Below are 22164 nucleotides of genomic sequence, written 5' to 3' on the forward strand. Positions count from 1 at the left end.
CAGCCCATGAGTCAGTATACAATCACACATCTAGCCAGTTCTCCTTCCAAGAAAAATAAACAACCAGGTACACTGCTTGAAGTCCTGCCCACTGAGAGGATTTCCCTTCACCACTGTCCTTCAGGGAGGTCCTGGAAAGGAGCCGTAGTGCTGTCATTGTCCACTCCTGAGTGGTGGCTGCAAATCACGCAGAACCATCTGTAAACCAGGCAAGATTTTCTCTTCCTCAGTCAGTTGATTGTAAGGAACTCCTCATGAGGCCATAGGTACAGACTGGAGGGAGAAGGTAATTGGCATTTGGACCACTTTTTCATGCACCTTACACGTGCCTTCAGGTCCTGCTGAAGGCCAATCTCGCATATACCACTTCCATTTAGTAGTGGAGTGCTGCTGTGCACATCCAACTTTATGACTCTGTGGTTCAAACAAAACCTAGTTCATCACGGGAAGCTCAGGCCACATGGTGACTTCGTGGTCCAGGGTTAAGCGTTCAGTGTCTACTAAGACCTAGTAACAAGCCAAAAGCTGTTTCTTAAAAGAAAAGTAGTTATTTGCAGAGGACAGCAGAGCTTTGCTCCAAAATCCTAAGGGTCTCTGATGTGATTCACCATTAGGGGCCTCGAAAGACTCCAAACAGCATCTCCGTCTGCCACTGACACTTCAAGAACTGTTGGATTAGCCTGGTCATATGGCACAAGTGGCAGAGTGGCTTGCACAGCAGCCTGAACCTGCTGCAGAGGCATCTCTTGTTCTAGGCCTCAGTCAAAACTAGCAGCTTTTTCAGTCACTTGATAAATAGGCCAGACTAGCTCACCCAAATGAGGGACACATTGTCTCCAAAATCCAGTGAGGCCCACCACGTGTCTTGCCTCCATTTTAGTTGGAGGAGGAGACACATGCAACTTATCCTTCGCGTAAGAAGGAGTATCTTCACATGCCCCACACCTCTGGACCCATAGTTATTTCACTGAGGTAGAAGGCACCTGAATTTTTGTCAGATTAATTTCCCACCCTCTAGCTCACTAACAGTCAGAATTGACTCCCCAGCAATGGGTTTGTTTTTGTTTCAGCACGCAAATGTCTTACTGATAAGTCTAGAGTCATTTATACTTCTTCCTAAGTAGGCCCAGTCAGCATAATATCATCAATATAAAGGAGCACTGTGACATCTTGTGGAAGAGAAAGATGATCAACGTCCCTGCAGACTAAATTACGACATAGGGTTGGAGAGTTGATATACCACAGAGTTAGGGCAGTGAAGGTGTGTTGCTGGCCTGGCCAGCTGAAGGAAAACTGCTTCTGGTGGTCCTTCGAAACAGGTACGGAAAAAAAGGCATTGGCTAGATCAATGGCTGCATACCAGGTACCAGGAGATATTAATTTCCTCAAGCAGTGAAACCACTCTGGAACAGCAGCTGCTATTGGAGCCACTGCCTGATTAAATTTATGATAATCCACTGTCATTCTCCAGGACCCATGTGTTTTTTGCACAGGCGAAATAGCCAAGTTGAATGAGGGTTTGGTGGGAATCAGCAGCCCTGCATCCTTCAAGTCCTTGATGGTGGCAGTAATCTCTGCAATCCCTCCAGAAATGCAGTATTGTTTTTAGCTTACTATTTTTCTGGGTAGTAGCAATTCTAATGGCTTCCACTTGGCTTTTCCTACCACAATAGCCCTTACTCCACATGTCGGGGATCCAGTGTGGAAGTTCTGCCAGTTGCTAAGTATGTCTCCTCCACTTATGTATTCTGGAACTGGGGACATCACTATGGGATGGGTTATGGGGACCCAGTGGACCCAGTCTGAGGTAGACCTGAGCTAAGACTCCATTAATAACCTGACCTCCATATGCACCTACTCTGACTGGTTGGAGAAAATAACATTCTAGGTCTCCTGAAATTAATGTCAGTTCAGAGCCAGTGTCCAGTAATCCCTAAAAAGTCTGATTATTTCTTTTTCTCCAATGAACAGTCTCATAAAAGGCCATAGATCCCTTTGGGGCAGGCTGGGAGACTGATTAACAGTGTAAATTTTTGTCGGTGTTGTGGGATCCTTCCTCAAGGAGACCCAGCCTCCTCTTCATTCAAGGGGTCGCAGGTCTGTAAACTGGCTGAATTCTGGGAATTGATAAAGGGCAATGACTCTGTATTCTGGCAATACAAGTTAGACTCTGTTCTGGCAATTCAAGTTCACTTGACCTAGAACTCTTCCACTGGTACAGATCAAGTAAATATTTAGTTGGTTTCCCATCTGTGTCACTCCTAGGAACACCATGACAAATTAGCCAATGCCATACATCCATACAAGTCAGACTATTCTGATTACTGCTTTGACTCTGCTGTCCATTACCTTGTCCTTGGCAATTAAGTGCTGCCACTTGGCCCCCATCACCCCAAGGTCCAATCAGCCCCATTGTTGTTAGGTGTCTTAATTCAGTTAGGGAAGTTCCCACTTCCAAACCTGACTTACATAAAATAGCAATCACAGCACTTCTTCAAGGATGCTGGGGCTCCCTTCACAAATTTGTTCCTCACCATTGTAGTGAAAGTCCTCTGGACACTCCGTGGGTGGGTCTGTGGTACCAACCTGATAAATCCACTCTAACATGTCAATTTCCCTAGGCCTTTGGACACCTTCTCCTACAGTATATCAAGGCAGTTCTGGCATTTCAACTTGTTATAGTGCTGGCCACTGCTTAATCCATACTTCGGTGAACCAATCAAATAAACTATTAGATTGTTTTCTAACCTCTCAAGCTGAAGCACTGAATGAATCATCTCTGCTTAGTAGGCCCATATCAATAAACTCAGGCTGATCCAACTTTATGTTCCTCACAGCATTACCCAACACCATTAATAGCCACTGCCACACATATTCCCCAGGTTTGTTTGTATATATTAGAAAAATCAAGCAGTGTTTTTGGAGTGTATCATACCTCCTCATGGGTCACACTATGTACTTCACCTCTTGGGGATATCTGAGACTTAAGTCTACTTATATGTCTAGAATCAAAAATGAGTTGTAGGGGTGAGTCCCGGGGAATTCAGCAAAGTCTTGAAAGTCATCTGCCTCAGGTGATGCCCCAGGCAGTGTTCCTGGCAATATCTCAAAGAATCTTCAGACACAGCCCAGTTACTCTCCTCAGATAGGGGTGGAAAGGGTAATGGTTTTATTGGGGAGGGTGGCTTAGCAGACAAAGCTGCAGTAATCTCCTCAAATGGGAGTGATTCAATAAAATTTAGAGGCTCACTGTCCTCAGCTTCCTGATTATCTGCCCATATGCTCCCATTCCAAGTCTCAGGATCCATTTTCTTCCCAATCAATGCCTTCACTTTAACTTCAGACACGATTTGAGGTTGGGAATTCAATTGGCATTGTAATTCAGCCACTTTTATGATAAGATTCTAGGTTTTGTTTTTGGCAATACCTGCTCTGTTACTACAAGAAATTCGGCTTTCTTTCGGGGCACAAGTGACAACTTTCAGGTCTTTTACACAGTGCTTGAGCTGTGACTCTGAAGCCTTGAGCTCATCCATTTCTTTCACCACTTTGTCTAGCAAAAGTAGAACCAATCAACCAGCTTCCCTGTACTTCACATTCTGACAAAATTATAGAAAAGTAATATTCAATCACCTAGAGCCTTGTATCTCACAAATATTTGATCCAATGGTGGTGATATTTTGCATATTTCTATTGCTACCTCATGCCATGGATTAGCAGTACCTTCTTTAGTACTGGAGATAGAGTTAGTCATTAGTGCCTCTGAAACTAGCTACACTTGAAAACCAATTCAGAAAACTCATCCTTAAGATTTCATTCCTCTAGAACCACTCTTAGTACCAAATGTCTTAGGCTGGGCTCTCTAGAGGAGTAAAACCAATGAAGTGTATGTGTAAATATATAAACCAAAAACCAAACCCACTGCCATTGAGTTGATTCTGACTCATAGCAACCCTATAGGACAGAGTAGAACTGCCCCATAGAGTTTCCAAGGAGCACCTGGCGGATTCGAACTGCTGACCTTTCGGTTAGCAGCAGTAGCACTTAACCACTACGCCACCAGGGTTTCCATGTAAATATATAGAGAGGTTTGTTTCCAGGAAGTGGTTCACACAATTGTGGAGGCTGGCAAGTCCCAAATCCGTGGGTCAAGTGACAGGCTGGAGGCTTCTCCTCACTCAGGTGATAGCAGGAGCTGATGAACCCAAATTCTTCAGGTTAAGCAGCAATCTGCAGGCTCACGGGGTTGCAGGAGCTGACAAATCCAAAGTCTGCAGGTCAGATGGTAGGCTGCTGGCTCACGTCCCAAGAATCGGAGGTCAGAGTATGATGTGATGGATCCAGAGAGAGCTTGAGCTTTGCCACAGCATCCATGTATATTGGATGCAGGTCACACCCACAAGAAGACTCCCCTTCCAACTGATTGGCTGCTCACATCAGATCACAAAATGGGTTGGTTCTACATAATGTCTGCCAAACCACTGAGAATCATGGCTTAGCTAAGTTGACATATAACATTAACCATACATCCAAAAGACTTGAAAGAGAGGCTCAGACAGATAACCAATGCTCACTGCAGCACTGTTCACAATAGCCAAAATGGGAAACAACCTAAACGCCCATCAAAAGATGAATGAACAAAATGTGATACATACATAAAATGGAATACTACTCAGCCAGAAAGAGAAATGAAATTTTGATACATCTCATGTATGTTTTATGTCATTTCCCCCTTTAGACTGCATTATCATGATGGTGTGGCCCAACTTAATGCTTTTTTTTTAAATCCTCTTCCAACCCCTAGCACCATGCTGGGCACGCAGTGCTGTGTGTGCATAAAGAGGCAGAATGAAGACCAGCAGGCACCGAACCGACCACAGCCCCAGGCCTGGCAGAGAGCGGGGAGACAGGAACTATCAGTCAGGCTAAGTGCAGCTTAGGGCTTGGGACACCATTATCCAGACTTGATCCATTAGGAGGCAGAGGTCAAAGGCAAAGCCTGATAGGCAGGAGTGCTCACATAATTTTCCTTCACAGCCTTTGACTAGGAGCTAGAGTTGGGAGAAGTTGGCCTTCTCAGAGTGTCAGGATTCCTTGTGGATCAGGGAAGAGTTAGCGTTGTCAGATGGTGTAATAGTCAGGGTTCTCTAGAGAAACAGAACCAGTAAGCTAAGCAGATTAAGATAGATGATAGATAGATAGATGATATACAGACAGATAGTAGATACATAGACGGACAGGTTGATTTATTTGATTGGAAGGCTGGCAAGTCTAAAATCTGTAGGTCAGGCTGGGAATTCCTTTAGTCTTGTGTTCCAAAATTCATTGGCCAGGAAGAATGGGGGAGTCCTGGTAAAATATCTATTCATAGTCTAGGGGCAGAATACTTCCTAGGCCTCCTGGAAGGTTTTTAATCTTATAAACTTAGAAATCAGTAGAGAGATATTCAAATTTGTCATGCATAAACTCATTTAGTTTATTGCAAGGGTAGTCATGGCAAGGCATGCAAGTAAGACCTCATGACACTGATGTTTAGCACCAGAGAATCAGAATTAACAATGTTAGTTCAATAGTTAGAGTCTCAACCCTTAGACTTCAGGCTTTTACCTTTTACAAGAGGCTTGGGAGGAACACTTGACCATGGCTACAACTCGGGGGAGGTCTGTCACAGCTAGGGTCCAAGGCGGCAGGCAGAGTCTCAGTGTTAGTTTCTGGCAGGGCCACCTCTTCAGAGAGTATCAGAGTCTACAGAGGGGTCTCTTGCCTCTGCTATTCTCTCAAAAGAATGTGTTTACCCAAGAGACAGAAAGGGCCACATAAATCAGAGACTCCATCAGCCTGAGTCTGGAAGAACTAGATGGTGCCTGGCTACCACCAATGACTGCCTTGACAGGGAACACAACAAAGAATCCCTGATGGAGCAGGAGAAAAGTGAGATGCAGAACTCAAATTCTAGTAAGAAGACCAGACTTAATGGTCTGACTGAGACTGGAGGGACGCCAGAGTACATGACCCCCCGACTCTTTTGGCCCAGGCCTGGAACCATTCCTGAAGCCAACTCTTCAGACAAAGACTGGACTGGACTGTAAGACATAGACCGATACCGGTGAGGAGTGTGATTCTTGGCTCAAGTAGATACCTGAGACTATGTGGGCAGCTCCTGTTCAGAGGCGAGATGTGAGGGCAGAGAGGGTGAGGAGCTGGTTGAATGGACCCGGGAAATACAAGGTGGATTGAAGTGTGCTGTCACATTATAGGGAGAGCAACTAGGGTCGTATAACAATGTATGTATAGGTTTTTGTATGAGAAACTGACTTGAATTGTAAACTTTCATTTAAAGCACAATAAAAAAAAGTTAAAAAGAGAAAGTGTTCATTAAGCATACACCAGCTGGTGGCCTCTGCAGACTAAGGATTTACTCTTTCAGACAGACAACTGAGAACCCCCAGCAGCATGGACAATTGAGTGATCATTTTATGAGTGGATAAAGGAAATAAAGAATGAATGATTTTAACAAGGAGAAGGATAAGGGCCAACTGTCAGAAGACTAGTCTTATGGACTGAATTATGTTCCCTAAAAATACGTGTTGAAAACCCTAACCCCTGTGATTGTGGTTATGATCTCTTGGAAATGGGTTGTCTTTGTTATGTTAATGAGGCAGGATTAGTGTAGGGTGTCTCATGAGGCAATCTCTTTTGAGATATAAAAGGAGATTAAACAAGCGAGCAAAGGAGAGATGGAGGAAGAGAAATGTCAAGCTACTGGAAGATCACCCAGAAGCAGAAACTCAGAAGAGAAAAGGATCTTCCTCCAGAGGCGAAAGAGAAAGAAAGCCTTCCCCTAGAGACAGCACCTTGAATTTGGACTTCTAGCCTCAGCTATGAGAAAATAAATTTTTCTTTGTTAAAGCCACCCACTTTTGATATTTCTGTTATAGCTGCACTAGATAACTAAGTCAACTAAACCCAAACCAAACCTATTGCCAATGAGTTGATTCCAACTCATAGTGGCCCTATAGGACAGAGTAGAACTGCTTCACAGGGTTCCAAGGAGCAGCTGAGGGATTTGAACTGCCAGTCTTGTGGTTAGCAGCCAAGCTCTTCACTCGTTCACCATCAGGGCTCCAAAGACAACTAGAGTATTGGGAATCATTGGAGTTGTTTGTTTAGGGAGAATTGAGTCCATGGAAGTGAAATCGGCTTTAGATCTAAGAGGTAATTGGAAATAATAGAATGAGAGGAAGACACTAACAGATAAGAGAATGGCTTTAACTAAAAACAATTTTAAAAAAAGAAGAAAAAGAAGAATGAGTTTAAACCCACTGCTTATATAGAATTTTGTAGCATTGGTCTCATGTGATAGGGGCCAAGTGATGTCATATTTAGCGTGTTACATCTTTTCTTAAAGGACAGATATTAGCCTAATGTTGCATCTTTTAGCGATTAAAGGTTGTTTACATCATTCCTAATGTTGTTATGTAAGAGATTAAATAGTTATTTCTGACATTCCTGTTGTCTCAAGGCCCCTTCGTGTTACATTTATTTTATCGTATCAGGTGTGAGCCAAGCCAACCCAGGGAGGTTGTTCTATGACATACATAATGTCTCAAGGCACCTTACAGAGATTTAACTTTATATTACGTATATTGTCATCATTGTCGATGACATGTCTCACATGCTTCACATTCCTTCTATTTTTCTGTTTTTAAAGTGAGAAACTTTCTAGGTATAGTTTCTCACAGCTTGTAAGTTATAACGATTTATGTTCTAGTTAGAGAGCCTCACATTTGTGTGTGTGCCTATATTTCTAATTTCATATTATGAGTGAGTGGTACCTATGCAATTTGAGAGCATTATAGAAAGTGCAACAGTGTTGAAAGCATTATAAAAGCCTACATGACGTGAGAACGTACATCGGTATACCTGACAATAAGGAAACCTTCCTTTTTGCTCTAAGGCCTTCAGCTGATTGGATTAGGCCCACACACATTATGGAAGGTAAACAGCTTTACTTGAGGCCAACTTATTTAAACATATGTGGCCACTTCATAACAAAGTTTAGATCAGTGTTTGACCAAACAACTGGGCACCATAGCCTAGCCAAGTTGACACAAAATTAACCATCATAGAAGGTAATGAGAACATTGTCATCTACTGAGCCACATTCTATGTCGGGTAGGCCGGTGAATTTGTCCTCATCGTGGCCAATTACAGAGAAGGAAGCTAAGGCTCAGAGAACTGGGTTGTTTCCCAATGCCCCACAATCCAGACTTAGACCTGACTGAAAACATGAAGTCATACTTTTAACAAATACAACGTGGATGTGAAATTTGTAAGGAAAACAATCATTTTTCTTATTTAACTTTTTTAACAAAAAAACTCGTTCTCCATTTCACATATGATGAGACCAGGTTAAGTAAGTGGAGATTGAGGGGCTAAAAGAACGAAGAGAAAAGCGCAGGGAGCAGGGGGCTGTCTCGAGGACCCAGCAGCCCAAGGGTATCTTTGTGCCGGCCCTGTTTCTCCTACATGCACCTCACTCTGCTTTCTCTTTGTGGTTCACTTTCTGTAGTAATTTCATTGGTAATGTGTTGGCTGCGTTTCTGTTTTATTGGCCTTATTCAGAAATAACTATAACCTCAAATGATTGTATAATTCACAGTCCCAGAGGCATAAACTTATGTCAGTCCTTTATGGAGAAATGAGTGGCCATCCAGTTCCTTGGAGATGCCCACACCCAGTCAAGCCCTCCAAACGCAGAAAATATGGGTGTGGGCTCTCGTGGGAAAGGAGACTTTCTTGTCTATGTTCTTTAAGATGCTGTAGCTTCCATCAGTGCACCAAATAGAAGTCATTTGTTCATGTGAGGAGTCCTAAAGTTTATAGATGTGGAATCCAGGTCAAAATTTTTAAGACTTCTAATTGAAACTATGACAGAAGGTGACTCTTCATCTATTGCTATTTCTCATTTAGGAGCCTTCCCTGACCATCCACTCCAAAGTGCCACTTTTTTTCAGGTTCTTAATATCTGATATTTTCTTATGTGATCATTTGTTGATCGTCCCCACCCCTAGTGCTGCGTATCTGCACATACAAACATACACACATTCTCATACACATGCAAGCACTCATGAATGCATGTACACACTGACACACACATGTGCATGCACACACACACCTGAACATGTGCACGCGCACTCATGCATGTACACACACACACCTGAACATGTGCACACACTCTCAGCACAGTGCTAAACCCACGGCAGATAATCGATACTTATCATATGAATGACCCCAGGCTTGCTGAGTCCAGATAGTAAGATGGTCCTCACTGCCAGACCACACTGCCACTGCTGAGAAGTCCCCTGTCAGAGCTGGAGACTCGCTGCTCCCTTCACAGTGTCAGAAGGGCCCAGCACCCCCCACCAACCTTCCCAGGCCGTAGCTCCGGGCATATCCCCTGCTAGTCCGTACTGGGCCTTTGGAAGATTTTTTTTAGCACTGCCTCTCTGGGTAGATGCAGTCCCTGGCCAGGGTACCAAGGCCCACAAGCAAGCACAGGCTGGCTTCAGTTCATGAGCCTCCTCAGCTTGGCACCTCTGCATCCAGGAACCAGCTCATCCAAGATTTGGATTTGTCCTGGCACTAAGCCCTGCCTCGGAGAAGGGGCCAAGGCCCCCCGCTGAGAAATGTTAGCAGTGAGATGCACACCTAGCGCTCTGGGCAGCTGTGGAAGGAGTGAGAATGGTCCCACACTTGCTGTGGAGGTCTCACCGCGATGGGAAGAGCAAGCACAATGCCCTTCCTTTCACCTAAAAGGAGGGAGATGTGTGTTTAAATATGTGCCTGTACTCATAGTCGTGCGTGTGCGTACACGTGTGCATGTACACCAAAAACCAATAATGAGGTGACCGTATTTAGTCACCATAGAGGGGTCATTATTCAATTTATCATCTAAACTGGCTCACTTCGGATAGGGAAAGTAGCACTAACCACTCAGGACCTGTAAAGCAGGACTTTGGGCAAACAAGGGTGTGGCCACCCTACTCTGGGGACATGGGAGGGGCAATGGGAGGCCACACCCATGCTGCACCTCCGTGTGGCTGAGAGTTGCACCTGGGCCTGCCCCTCTGCCCAGACCAGCCCCTTGTCTGTGGCGTGGGCTCCTGCCAAGGTGCCCTCTAAGGGTCATTGCTATCGTTGGCGCCGGGGCTCCCACTATCTGCACCATGCCTGTGTCCCTCACCACCACTCTGTGGACTTGGAATGCCATTGAGACCCTCGCTCCACTGCTTTGTTTCTCAGCCATGCTGGCCTGAGACAGGAGGGGAGCCACTGGCCTCCTGTCCAGGCCTCCTCCACCTCTGTCTTCCTAGCGGTGCTTTTCCATTGGGTGAATTCTGTGTTATTCCCAGTAATCCTCCCCTCCAGCCTCACAATGGAGAGAGTGGGATGGATGTCCTAGAAAGCCAGTGCATTTGGGGACCTGCATGTTGTGAAGCTCTCAGAATATGCACAGTGTCTCTGAGGATGAAGTCATATACCCCATACTGGTCTTCTGAGCAGCCAGCACCAATTATGGAGCATCTTAGGGGTTGTTGTGTCTTCCCAGAGGCCAAGTTCTGTCAGAAATCCCAGGTCTAATGTTTATTCAGTCAGGTCATGGAAGAGGACATTAATCCTCAGAGCAAGAATGGAAGAGAATCCAGGATTTCTTGAACAGGGCTCTCGTAGCCACCACTCCATGTGCAGGCTGCTGCTCTGAGGTCTTGTGCCCAACCTGATTCCATTTTCCCCTGAGAGGAGTCTGAGGAGGAACCAGACCAAAGTTCTCAGCCCACACTCACTTCTGCAGACCCGAGGCTTTGAGAAGCACTGGTATGGTGGAGGGCAGGTACAGCCCAGACCACCCCCATCACCTGCCAGCAAGGGGCTGGAGCAATTCTGAGCTGCCCCTAGTGGAGCTTGGCCCTCTCTGCCTCCTCCCAGGTCACTGAGAGAGCTCCCAAGTGCTTGATGGGTCTCCTGTGCTCCCCAAAACAGGAGAGGAAAAAGGTCACTCTGACCCAAGCTCTCCTCTGTCACGCCTCCCAGATGGACCTGGCATGCCAATATCTGCTGCTCCCTCTGAGCACAGAGCTGGGGGTGGACAGATGGTAGGTAGATGTCATGGGAGGCAAGGACTGCGTCGGTTGTGTTCACAGACTGCAGCGCGTGTCGTGAATCCATGAATAGTGTTGGGTTTCGGCTTGAAATAAGTAGCCCTGCTTTAAATGTTGCATGAGAAGAGGACTATCAGTGCCATGGTGTCCAGTGCTCAGTTGGCCTTTGCCTCATTGGTGTGACTGTGGGGCCCTTTCTGCATAGCTCTTCAGACACCAAACCCAAGGCTGAAAGGCTGTACTTCACTTCACCTTTGCTTCTTTCCAGCACGAGTCTCTCACTCATTAACTGTTCATCTCTTCCCAAAGCCACCCTCTCCATTCATTGGGTTAGGGATGGGACAGCACCCCAGTTCTAACTGGGGTACTTTTCTTCAAAGTGTGCAGGTTCTAAGTCCGTGTTCTCTCCTCTCAGTGCTGGTTGCTATCCTGTGCCATCAATTATCCTCTAGTCTGGCACCTGTGGGTATTTACTGTGGAACAGACCATGGCATTCAGGAGTGTGCTTCCAGGAGCACTTGGCCTCCACACACCAGTAGCTTGGCTTCCACCTGTGGGCAGGGTAATCCCCCGTAAGGTTTTTGAAATGTACACCCAAGAGCGCTGTGTTTAGAGTCGGCACACATATATTTTAAAAAACGACAAAACAAAACACTCCTCTTCTGCTTTCCTTCCTGAAAAATTCAGCCCTAAAGCCATTAGGTGGGACAGGTCAGATGGGGGTCTGCAGTGGACAGGGGCATAGGAGGGCATGGAGGACCATAGCCAGGGTGTCAGAGCCAGACAGAGTGAAGAGAGCAACCTTGTGGGCAAGGGTGGCAGCAGACATTGGATATTGCTGCTATACAAGGAGAATGATTGAGTAAATGTTTCAGATCAATAGAAACCAAGTTTTTCCCTGCTAGAGGAGGGAGTTACAGGTAGAATGACCTTTGTGGTGTTGGATTGGATTTAGAGATGTCAATCAACTTAAGGCTTCTAGTATATGAAAATTTAAAAAGATGCAATGTGTATTGTGTGTGTGAGTGTGTACATGCATACACATACATATACACGCACACTCACACGTGCGTACACACACACATACACACTTACATACATACACATATTTCCTAGCTCTGTCCACTGAAAGCATCTAGAAGCAATGACACCCCAATAGCTGCGAGATTGTATGCTAGGAACCAGGATCCTTGAGTGGAGGCGGCACTCACAGCCAACAATCTACCAGGTGGACTCTGATTGCAACAAGGCAGACCTCCATGGGGATCTGACCAGAGTATGACACCCCCTACTCCACCTGGTACTTGTTGGTTGCCAGGATATTGAAAACTACTATGGAAGGGCCCCGCAGTGAAGTCTGCTCAGGCCTCTGAAACCAACACCACAGACCTCCCTGGGAATAGCTTTGGGTCTGTCTGCTACACCTTACAGTCAGCACTGAGGACTGCTGATGAAGGCTGCTGTGTACTAGGAACCAGGCATCTTGAGTGGAAGCTACACCCACAACCAACATACAACAGGGCAGACTGTAATAGCAATAAGGCATACCTCTCTGGGAGTCTCTTTGGAGTGTGACAACCCCACCCCCAACCAGTAACTGCCGGCTGCTGAGCTGATAAAAACTCCTAAAGAAGGTTCCCAACAGTGGAGTCAGGAAGTGTGTTCCCTAAGTAGAGACTGCTCCCCCAAACACCAGAGAGCCACTGGGGCTCTGAAACCAACAACATAGATCTCTCAAATAGGTTCTTCTGAGGAGTAGCCAGCCCCTCCTCCTCCTGAAATAAAGAAAAATCTGCCTGTTCTTCCCCTGAATGCCAGCTCAGATATAAGTAGCCCCCTCAGAGCAGGGACGGAAGCCTCAGACAATGCCAAAGGGCAACACCCACCCTGAAGGGGGCTCACTGAGTATAGGTTTTCTAACTAAAAATGTGGTTGGTAAAACAGAGAAGGGAAGGTAGTCATAACTAGAGAGGACTGTGCTCCCTAATGGATAGCTTGCTTAGTACACGGTATCTTGCCTGAGTGGCGGTGCCCCCCGGTGGACAGACTGACAGCAGCATGTTCTCTGGTGTGTTTGAGAAAGATTGGAAGTTGAAAACCGAGACCTGGAACTTTCAAATCCTAATAAAACTGGGGAGGGAGAAGGAGCTATCACAGAGAAGGAAAGGAAATGGCAAGCAAAAGCTGAAGGCTCTGTCTGCCTTACACTCCTTAGAGTTTTTTGAAGAAAATAGTGTGGAAAAAAACACCAAATACTGGGGAACACTGAGAAAGTTAACAGCCTCAAAATTCCAATGCTCCAACAAATAAATCACAAGACACACAAAGAACAGAGAAACGATGGTCCATCCAAATGAACATGACAAAAGGAGTGACTTTAAACATAAATTAAGAGCTAAGGGAAAACAGACCAATAGCTAAAAGAAATAAAACAATGCAAGAACAAAACGAGGATCTAAAAAAAAAAAAGAGAGATTGCAACTGGAAGGGAAAATGACTGAAATGAGAAACACAATAGAATGACTTAACAACAGAAGAAAGAATCAGTGAATTAAAAGATAAGATAGTTCAAATTACAGATGCTGAAGAGCAACAAGAATACCGGCTCAAGAAGGCTGAGCAAAGTTAGTGACATTCTGGGACAACAACAGGAGACCTAATACACACATCATGGAAATTTCAGGAGGAGATGAGAGAGACAAAAGGACAGAAAGAATAACTGAATTAATGACAGAAAATTTCCCCAATCTAACAAAGGACATGAACCTACAAATCCAAGAAGCTCAAAGAACCCCAAGCAGGATAAACCCAAAGAGATCTACACCAAGACACATCATAGTTAAGCTCTATAAAAAGTAAAGATAAAGAGAGAATCCTTGAAAACAGTGAGAGAGAAGCAAACAGTCAATACAAAGGATCACAATAAGAATAAGTGTCAGTTTTTCCTCAGGAACATTGGAGGCCAGAAGGCAATGAAATGAAATATTTAAAGTGCTGAAAGAAAAAAAAAACTGTCAGCCAAGAATACTATACCCAGCAAAACCGTCCTTCAAGAATGATGGTGCAATTAAAACATTCCCAGACAAACAGAAGTTGAAAGAGTTCATATTGACTAGACAGGCACTGCAAAAAATACTAATGGGAGTTCTATAGATGGAAGGGAAAAGACACTAGATAGAAAGTAATTTAAAGCCATACATAAAATGAAAGATCTCTAATAAAAGAAAATGTATGGACAAGTTTAGGGGCTAGTAATAAGATATTCATGCTTGATAATTCTAAATGTTTTGTCCTTCATGTTTTTAAATAACAAATATGTAAAAAAGCAAAGATAAAATTATGTTACCGGGCACATGAAATATAGACATAATTAGCAATAATAACAACAAAAGAAGGGGAGAGGAATGGTATAGAAATAGAATTTCTTGTATGTTACTGAAGTTGATACCAACTTACCTAGAATGCTATAAATACAAGCTGTTAGATGTAATATTTATGGTAACCACTAAAAACATACACAAAAGGGAAGAAGAAGGAAACCAAAAAGGCTCATTACAATAAACCAATATAACACAAAAGCAAGCAGTAGTAAAGGACAAAGACAAAGAAGGCTTAAGACACACAAAAACATAACAAAATGGCAGAAGTCACTTCTTATCAGTAATTACACTGAGTGTAAATGGACTAAATTCTCCAATCAAAAGGCAGAGAGTGGCAGAATGGATTTTTTAAAAAATGATCCAGTTATATGCTGTTTACAAGATACACACCTAAAACCCCAGGACACAAATACATTGAAAGTGAATGGATGGAAAAAAATAACCAAAAGAGAGCTAGGGTGGCAATCTTAATATCAAAGGAGACTTTAAGATAAAATCTGTTAGAAGAGATAAAGACAGACATTATATAGTGATAAAAGGGTCAATCCATCAAGAAGATTTAATAATCATAAATATATATGCACCCAACATCAGAGCAGCTATATATATAAGGCAGACACTGATAGAATTGAAGGGAGAAATAAAAAGTACTATAATAATAGTTGAAGACTTCAATACAACACTTTCAATATTAGAACATCTAGAAATAAGATCAACAAGGAAACAGAGAATTTGAATAACACTATAAACCAACTAGACTTAACAGACATATATAAAACACTCCACCCAAAAACAGCACAATATACATTCTACTCTAGTGCACACAGATCCTTCTCCAGGAGAGGCCACTTGTTATGTCACAAAGCAAATCTTAAAAAATTTAAAAAGTTTGAAATCATACAAAGTATTTTCTCTGACCACAATGGAGTGAAGCTGGAAATCAATAACAGAAAAAAAAAAAAAAAAAACCTAGAAAATACAGAACATATGGAAATTAAACCACACACTGTTAAACTACCAGTGGGTCAAGGAAGAAATCAAAAGAGAAATCACAAATTTCCTATAGTAAAATGAAAATGAAAGCACAACATACCAAAATTTATGATGCAGCAAAGGCAGTACTCAGACGAAACCAATGCTTACATAAAGAAAGAATGAAGACCTCAAATAAACAGCCTAACTTGATAACTACAGGAACTAGAAAGACAAGAGCAAACTAAGCCTAAACCTACCAGAAGAAAGGAAATAACTAAGATCAGAGCAGAAATAAATGAAATTGAAAACAGAAAAGCAATAGAGAGAATCAATAAAACCAGAAGTTGGTTCATTGAAAAGATCAATAAAATTCACAAACCTTTAGCTGGACTGACGAAGAGAAAAGATGCAAATAACCAAAATAAAAAATGCAAGAGTGGACATTACAACTGATCCAATAGAAATAAAGAGAATCTGACACAATATTATGAATAACATAATGGCAACAAACTGGATTAGCTAGATGAAATAGACAAATTCGTAGAAGCACACAACCTTCCCAAACTGACTCAAGAGGAAATAGAAAGTCCGAACAGACCCATAACAAGTGAAGAGATCAAATCAGTGATGAAAACCCTCAAAACAAAAAAGAAGTCCTGGACGAGTTGGCTTCACTGGGTAATTCTACTAAACATTTAGATAACTGACACCGATACTGTTTAAAGTCTTCCAGAACATAGATAAGGAAGAAATATTCCCTAATTCATTCTATGAAGCAAACATAACCCTAATACCAAAACCGAGATAAAGATACCACAAGGAAAGAAAACTACAGGCAATATCTTTTATGAATACAGACGCAAAAATCTTTAACAAAATACTAGCAAACAGAATCCAACAGGATATTAAAAGAGTCATATACCACGGCCAAATGGGATTTATTCCAGGAATGTAGGGACGGTTCAACATTAGAAAATCAATCAAGGTAATAGAACAAAGGAAAAAAACACATGATCATATCTATGAATGCAGAGAAAGCATTGGATAAAATCCAACACCCTTTCTTGATGACAACGCTAAAGAAATAGAATAGAAGGGAAATTCCTAAACATGATTCAGGGCATATAACCAACAGCCAACATTATACTTAATGGAGAAAGACTGATAGCTTTCCCCTTGAAATCAGAAACAAGAGTGCCCACTCTCACCACTTCTATTCAATGTTGTATTAGAAGTGCTAGCCAGAGAAATGAGACAAGAAATGGAAATAAAAGGTATCCAGATTTGCTGGAAGGCATTATGCTGAGTGAAATTACTCAGCTGCAAAAGGACAAATATTGTATAAGACCACTATTATAAGAACGCGAGAAATAGTTTGAACAGAGAAGAAAATATTCTTTGATGGTTACGGTGGCAGGGAGAGGGATATTCACTAATTAGATAGTAGGTAAGAACTACTTTAGGTGAAGGGAAAGACAGCACACAATACAGGAGAGCTCAGCACAACTGGAATAATCCAAAAGCAAAGAAGTTTCCTGAATAAAATGAATGCTTCAAAGGCCAGTGTAGCAGGGGTGGGGGTTTGGGGACCATGGTTTCAGGGGACATCTAAGTCAATTGGCATAATAAAATCTATTAAGAAAACATTCTGCATCCCACTTTGGAGAGTGGCGTCTGCAGTCCTAAACGCTAGCAAATGGCCATGTAAGGTGAATCGATGGGTCTCAACCCACCTGGATCAAAGGAGAATGAAGAACACCAGGGACACAAGGTAATTACGAGCCCAAGAGACAGAAAGGGCCACATAAACCAGAGACTACATCAGCCTGAACCAGAAGAACTAGATGGTGTCTGGCTACAACCGATGACTGCCCTGACAGGGAACACAACAGAGAACCCCTGAGAGAGCAGGAGAGCAGTGGGATGCAGACCCCAAATTCTTATAAAAAGACCAGACTTAATGGTCTGACTGAGACTAGAAGGACCCTAGTGATCGTGGCCCCCAGACCTTCTGTTGGCCCAGGACAGGAACCATTCCCAAAGCCAACTCTTCAGATAGGGATTGGACTGGACAATGGATTGGAGAGGGATGCTGGTGAGGAGTGAGCTTCTTGGATCAGGTAGACACTTGAGACCATGTTGGCTTCTCCTGCCTGGAGGGGAGATGATTGGGCAGAGGGGGTTAGAAGCTGGCGAAACAGATGGGAAAAGAGAGTGGAGGGAGCGGACTGTCTCATTGGGGGGGGAGCAATTGGGAGTATGTAGCAAGGTGTATATAAATTTTTGTGTGAGAGACTGACTTGATTTGTAAACTTTCACTTAAAGCACAATAAAAAATTTTTTAAAAAAGGTATCCAGATTTGAAAAGAAGTAGAGTTATCTCTATCCATGGATGATATAATCCTATACATAGAAGACCCCAAAGAGTCCACAAGAAAACTTCTGGAGATAATAGAGGAATTTAACAAAATTGCAGGGTACAGGGTCAACAGACAAAAATCACTTGGGTTTCTATACACCAGCAGTGAGAAATCCGAAAGGGAAACTAGGGAAATAATTCCATTTACAATAGCATCTAAGAGAATAAAATACCTCAGAATAAATCTAAGGATATATAGGATGAAAACTCTAAAATGCTGCTAAAAGACATTAAAGAAGACTTAAATATATGGAAAGATGTTCCATGTTCATGGATTGGAAGACTTAATATTATTAAGCTGTCAATATGATCCAGAACAATCTATAGATTTAGTGCAATTCCGATAAAAATTCCAACAACCTTTCTTTCTCTGGAAATAAAAAATCAGTTGTCAATTTTATATGGGATGGCAAGGGGCCCTGAAAAGCTGAAGTAATGTTGAAAGAGAACAAAGCTGGAGGACTCACTTCTTGATTTTAAAACATACTATACAGCTACAGTAATCAAAACAGCCTGATACTGGTATAACAGCGGACACATAGACCAGTGGAATAGAACTGAGGGTCTAGATATAAACCCACACACATCTATGGTCACCTGATTTTTTTTATAAGGGTGCTAAATCCATTCGAAGGGGAAAGAAGACTCTCTTCAATAAATGGTGCTGGAAAACCTGAATTTCTACAGGAAGAAAAATGAAACAGGATCCATGCCTCATACCATACACAAAAACAAATTCAAAATGGATTAAGGACCTAAATGTGAAAACTAAAACCATAAAATTCTAAGAAGAACAAGCATGGACAATGTTGTCAGGGCTAGCTTTTAACAATGGATTATCTAACATAATAATAACAAAAACACAAACAGCAAAAGACAAAATAAATAAATGGGACATCACAAAAATTTAAAACTTTGCTCCTCAAAAGACTTTACAAAAAAAGTGAAAAGACAAGCTACCAACTGGGAGAATATCTTCAGAAACCATATATCTGACAAGAATCTAATAACCAGCATATATATAAAACTTTGACAATAACAAAAAGACAAATACCCCATCATAAAATGGACAAAAGACTTGAGTAGGTATTTTACTAAAGAGGGCATTCAAATGGCCACCAAACACATGAAAAAATGCAAAGTGTCTTTAACCATCAGAGAGATGTAAATCAAAACCACAATGAGATACTATTTTACTCCCACTAGGATGACTAAGATAAAAAAAAAAACTGAAAATAACAAATGTTGGCAAGGATGTAGGAAATTTGGAACCATTAACCCGTTGTGGTGAGAATGCAAAATGGTACAGTCATTGTGGAAAACAGTGTGGCGGTTCCTCAAAACACTAAAAATAGAACTACCATATGACCCAGCAATTCCACTCCTAGGTATATACCCAAAAGACTTGAAAGCAGAGACTCAAACAGAGACTTGTACACCAATGTTCATTACAGCACTATTCACAATAGCCAAAAAATGGAAACAACCTAAATCCCTATCAACAGATGAATGGATATACAAAATGCAGTACATACATACATACAATGGAATACTACTCAGCCAGTAGGAGAAATAAAGTCTTGGTACGTGCTACGATGGGGATGGAGCTGGAAGACAAGCTGAGTTAAATAAGCTAATCACAAGAGGACAAATATTGTAAGACCTCACTTACATAAAAAGACAAGAAAAGGCAAATATATAGAGAACAAAGTTTATTAGTGGTTCAGGAATAGGGGGAAGGGAGAATTAACAGTGATGGAAATTTCGAACTGATTCAGGGTAGAGTTTCACAGCCGATTATTTAATTGCTGTCACTGCGTTGCACACCTGTAAAAAAAACTGAATTGGAGAAAGTTGTGTGATAGACATGTTATATCAACCACAAAACTTTTTAAAAACAGCAGGTGCTGAGGCTGCTTATGTACAACCAAAATCCTCATGGGATTTTGTTTCTTGGTTTGGAGATTTAGGGTCATGGTTTCATGGGACATCCCAGTTAATTGGCCTAATAATGTGTTTAGTGTTTCTCTTCTACCTCCTAGTTCATTGTTGTGGTGAGACTGATTGTTTTGTGTGGACTTTCTAGCCATGGTCTTGTAACTCCTACCCAGGTAATTGAGCAGGGCTTTGTGATAAGCTGATTGTGGCCCACCGAGGGGATTGGTCAGTTTTGCCTTAAAAGAGACCCAATTTCAGAGCAAAGAAAAGGATCCTACCACCACCAAGAAGAATAGCCAGGAGCAGAGAGCACGTCCTTTGGACCCAGGATCCTGTGCTGAGAAGCTCCTGGAAGCAGGAGACCAAGAGAGAGAGCAAGGTGTAACCCTGAAGATTGTGAGAAGCAGTGGCAGGAGAGACCGCACAGCAGGAGACGGTGCAGTGGGCTTCCCAGCCCATGGAGAAAAAAAGCAGAGTGCCTTTGGGGAGAGGCGTAGGGCCAGAGAGAGGTATGCCTGCGAGCATGGTTGGGAAGTGGCTGTCCTGATGGAAGAACTGTATCCTGAGTGTTCCTGAGCCTGAATTTTAACTGTTACTTCCCTAATAAACCCCATAATCATGAGAGTGGTCTGTGAGTTCTGTGTGACCACTGCAATGAATTATCAAGCCCAGCGGAGAAGTAGAGAGTGCTGTGGGAAGGATGGTTGGTGTGAGCATTGGTAAAGATGGCGAACAGAGGAGGCATGTCTGACCCCTGTCACATAGGAATCAGCCTTGAGCTGTTGGTCTTGATTCTACTTTTCCCCTTACAGGGTTGGAAGAGGTTAGACACTGGCCCATGCCGTTTTTATAATTGTGTAGTGCCTTAAAAGCTTAGCAGCCATCTGAGGCACAACATTTGGTCTTTATTTGCCTGGATCCACAGAAAAAGAAAGCATTAAGAATAGAAGGAAGATATGGAATGTGTGGCTAACTGCCTCCATAAACAAATGCCTCCTTTGCCATGGGACCAGAAGAACTGGATGGTGCCCAGCTACCTTTACCTAACATTTTGATCAAAGATTCTGTGGAAGAATTTTGGATGAAAAGGGCAAAACGCAAAACAGAATTTCAAATTCTCATGGACTCCAGACTTTCTGGTGCCATGAAGGTTGGATAACCTCTGAAGCTATTGCCCTGAGATAATCTTTAAATCTTAAACCCAAAATGTCCCCTGAAGTCTTCTTAAAACCAAACAGTGGTTTAGCTTAACTAGTAAAAAAAAAAAAAATATATCTGCCTTGAACATTATGCTCTTTTAAGAACTCTATGGGATTACACTGACAACTGCAACCTGAAAGATTAGATAGGAAGCTTAGGGGGCAGTCAATTTATTTTAAAGGGGGAGGAACAACTCAGAAAAGGAGGGTGAGAATGGTTGCACAACTCAAAGAATGTAATCAGTGTCATTAAATAGTACTGTAGAAACTGTTGAATTGGTGTATGTTTTGCTGTGCATATTCTCAACAACAAAATAACTAAAATTTAACAAAAGAAAAAATAAAGAGGTAGATTCTATAACAGCAACAGACGCATCCCTAAGATTTGCAGCCTTTGTCCTAGAGGTCATTTAAGCAGTTGGCCGGGAGCTGTGTACGTGCAGCACTGTTTTCCCAGACCACGCCACCTGCGCCCTCAACCAGGGCCACACTGTTCTGGTTGTGGCCCCCACCCACCCCATCCTATCAGACCTCCCTCACTTCATTCTGAACATCCGCAAGGTGCTCATGAGCCAGCTGAATGACATAGGGGTTTGGCTGGGACTGTTGCCTGGGCTGGACCCATAGATGCAGTTGTGAGCCCTGAAGCTCTCGATGTGCCCTTTGGGCTAGCCCTGTTGTTGAGGGACATCAATGCCATGGTCTTCTGCCCAAATGTCTTAGAGCTTTTCACGACAGCAGTTCTTGGAGCCTCCTCTTGCTGAGCCTCAGACATGAATGGGCCCCTGTGCTGGGAGGGCCTGAAATGGCCTATGTAACATTCAAAGTCACTCTCCCGCCTGACTCTGAGGCTTGAGCCTTCTCAGCCCATGCCCTCTCCCATGAGGTGGAGTCTTTCCAGAGGCTTCTCAGACCTTCATAGTAATGGACCCCACCAGCCCGCCAGCTGTGCCTGGGTGTACCTAGTCTGTGACAGGGGAGGCTCCAGCTCCAGATGCATATGGGATGAACTGACAAGGACGCCTCCATCCCTCCTTGCCAGCACCCCCAGAGTCCAGCTGCCATGTTACCACCACTGTGGTAGGCTCCTT

At 43.0% G+C, this 22164-nt stretch overlaps 1 protein-coding gene across 2 annotated transcripts in view; it reads left to right on the forward strand.

The window, feature by feature from the left end:
- OTUD7A (OTU deubiquitinase 7A) overlaps positions 1-22164 on the forward strand; it is a 174867-nt gene that overhangs the window by 121527 nt on the left and 31176 nt on the right. The window lies entirely within an intron of this gene.

The sequence above is a fragment of the Loxodonta africana genome, chromosome 13 (genome assembly GCF_030014295.1).
Source record: "Loxodonta africana isolate mLoxAfr1 chromosome 13, mLoxAfr1.hap2, whole genome shotgun sequence".
NCBI classification, from domain to species: domain Eukaryota; kingdom Metazoa; phylum Chordata; class Mammalia; order Proboscidea; family Elephantidae; genus Loxodonta; species Loxodonta africana.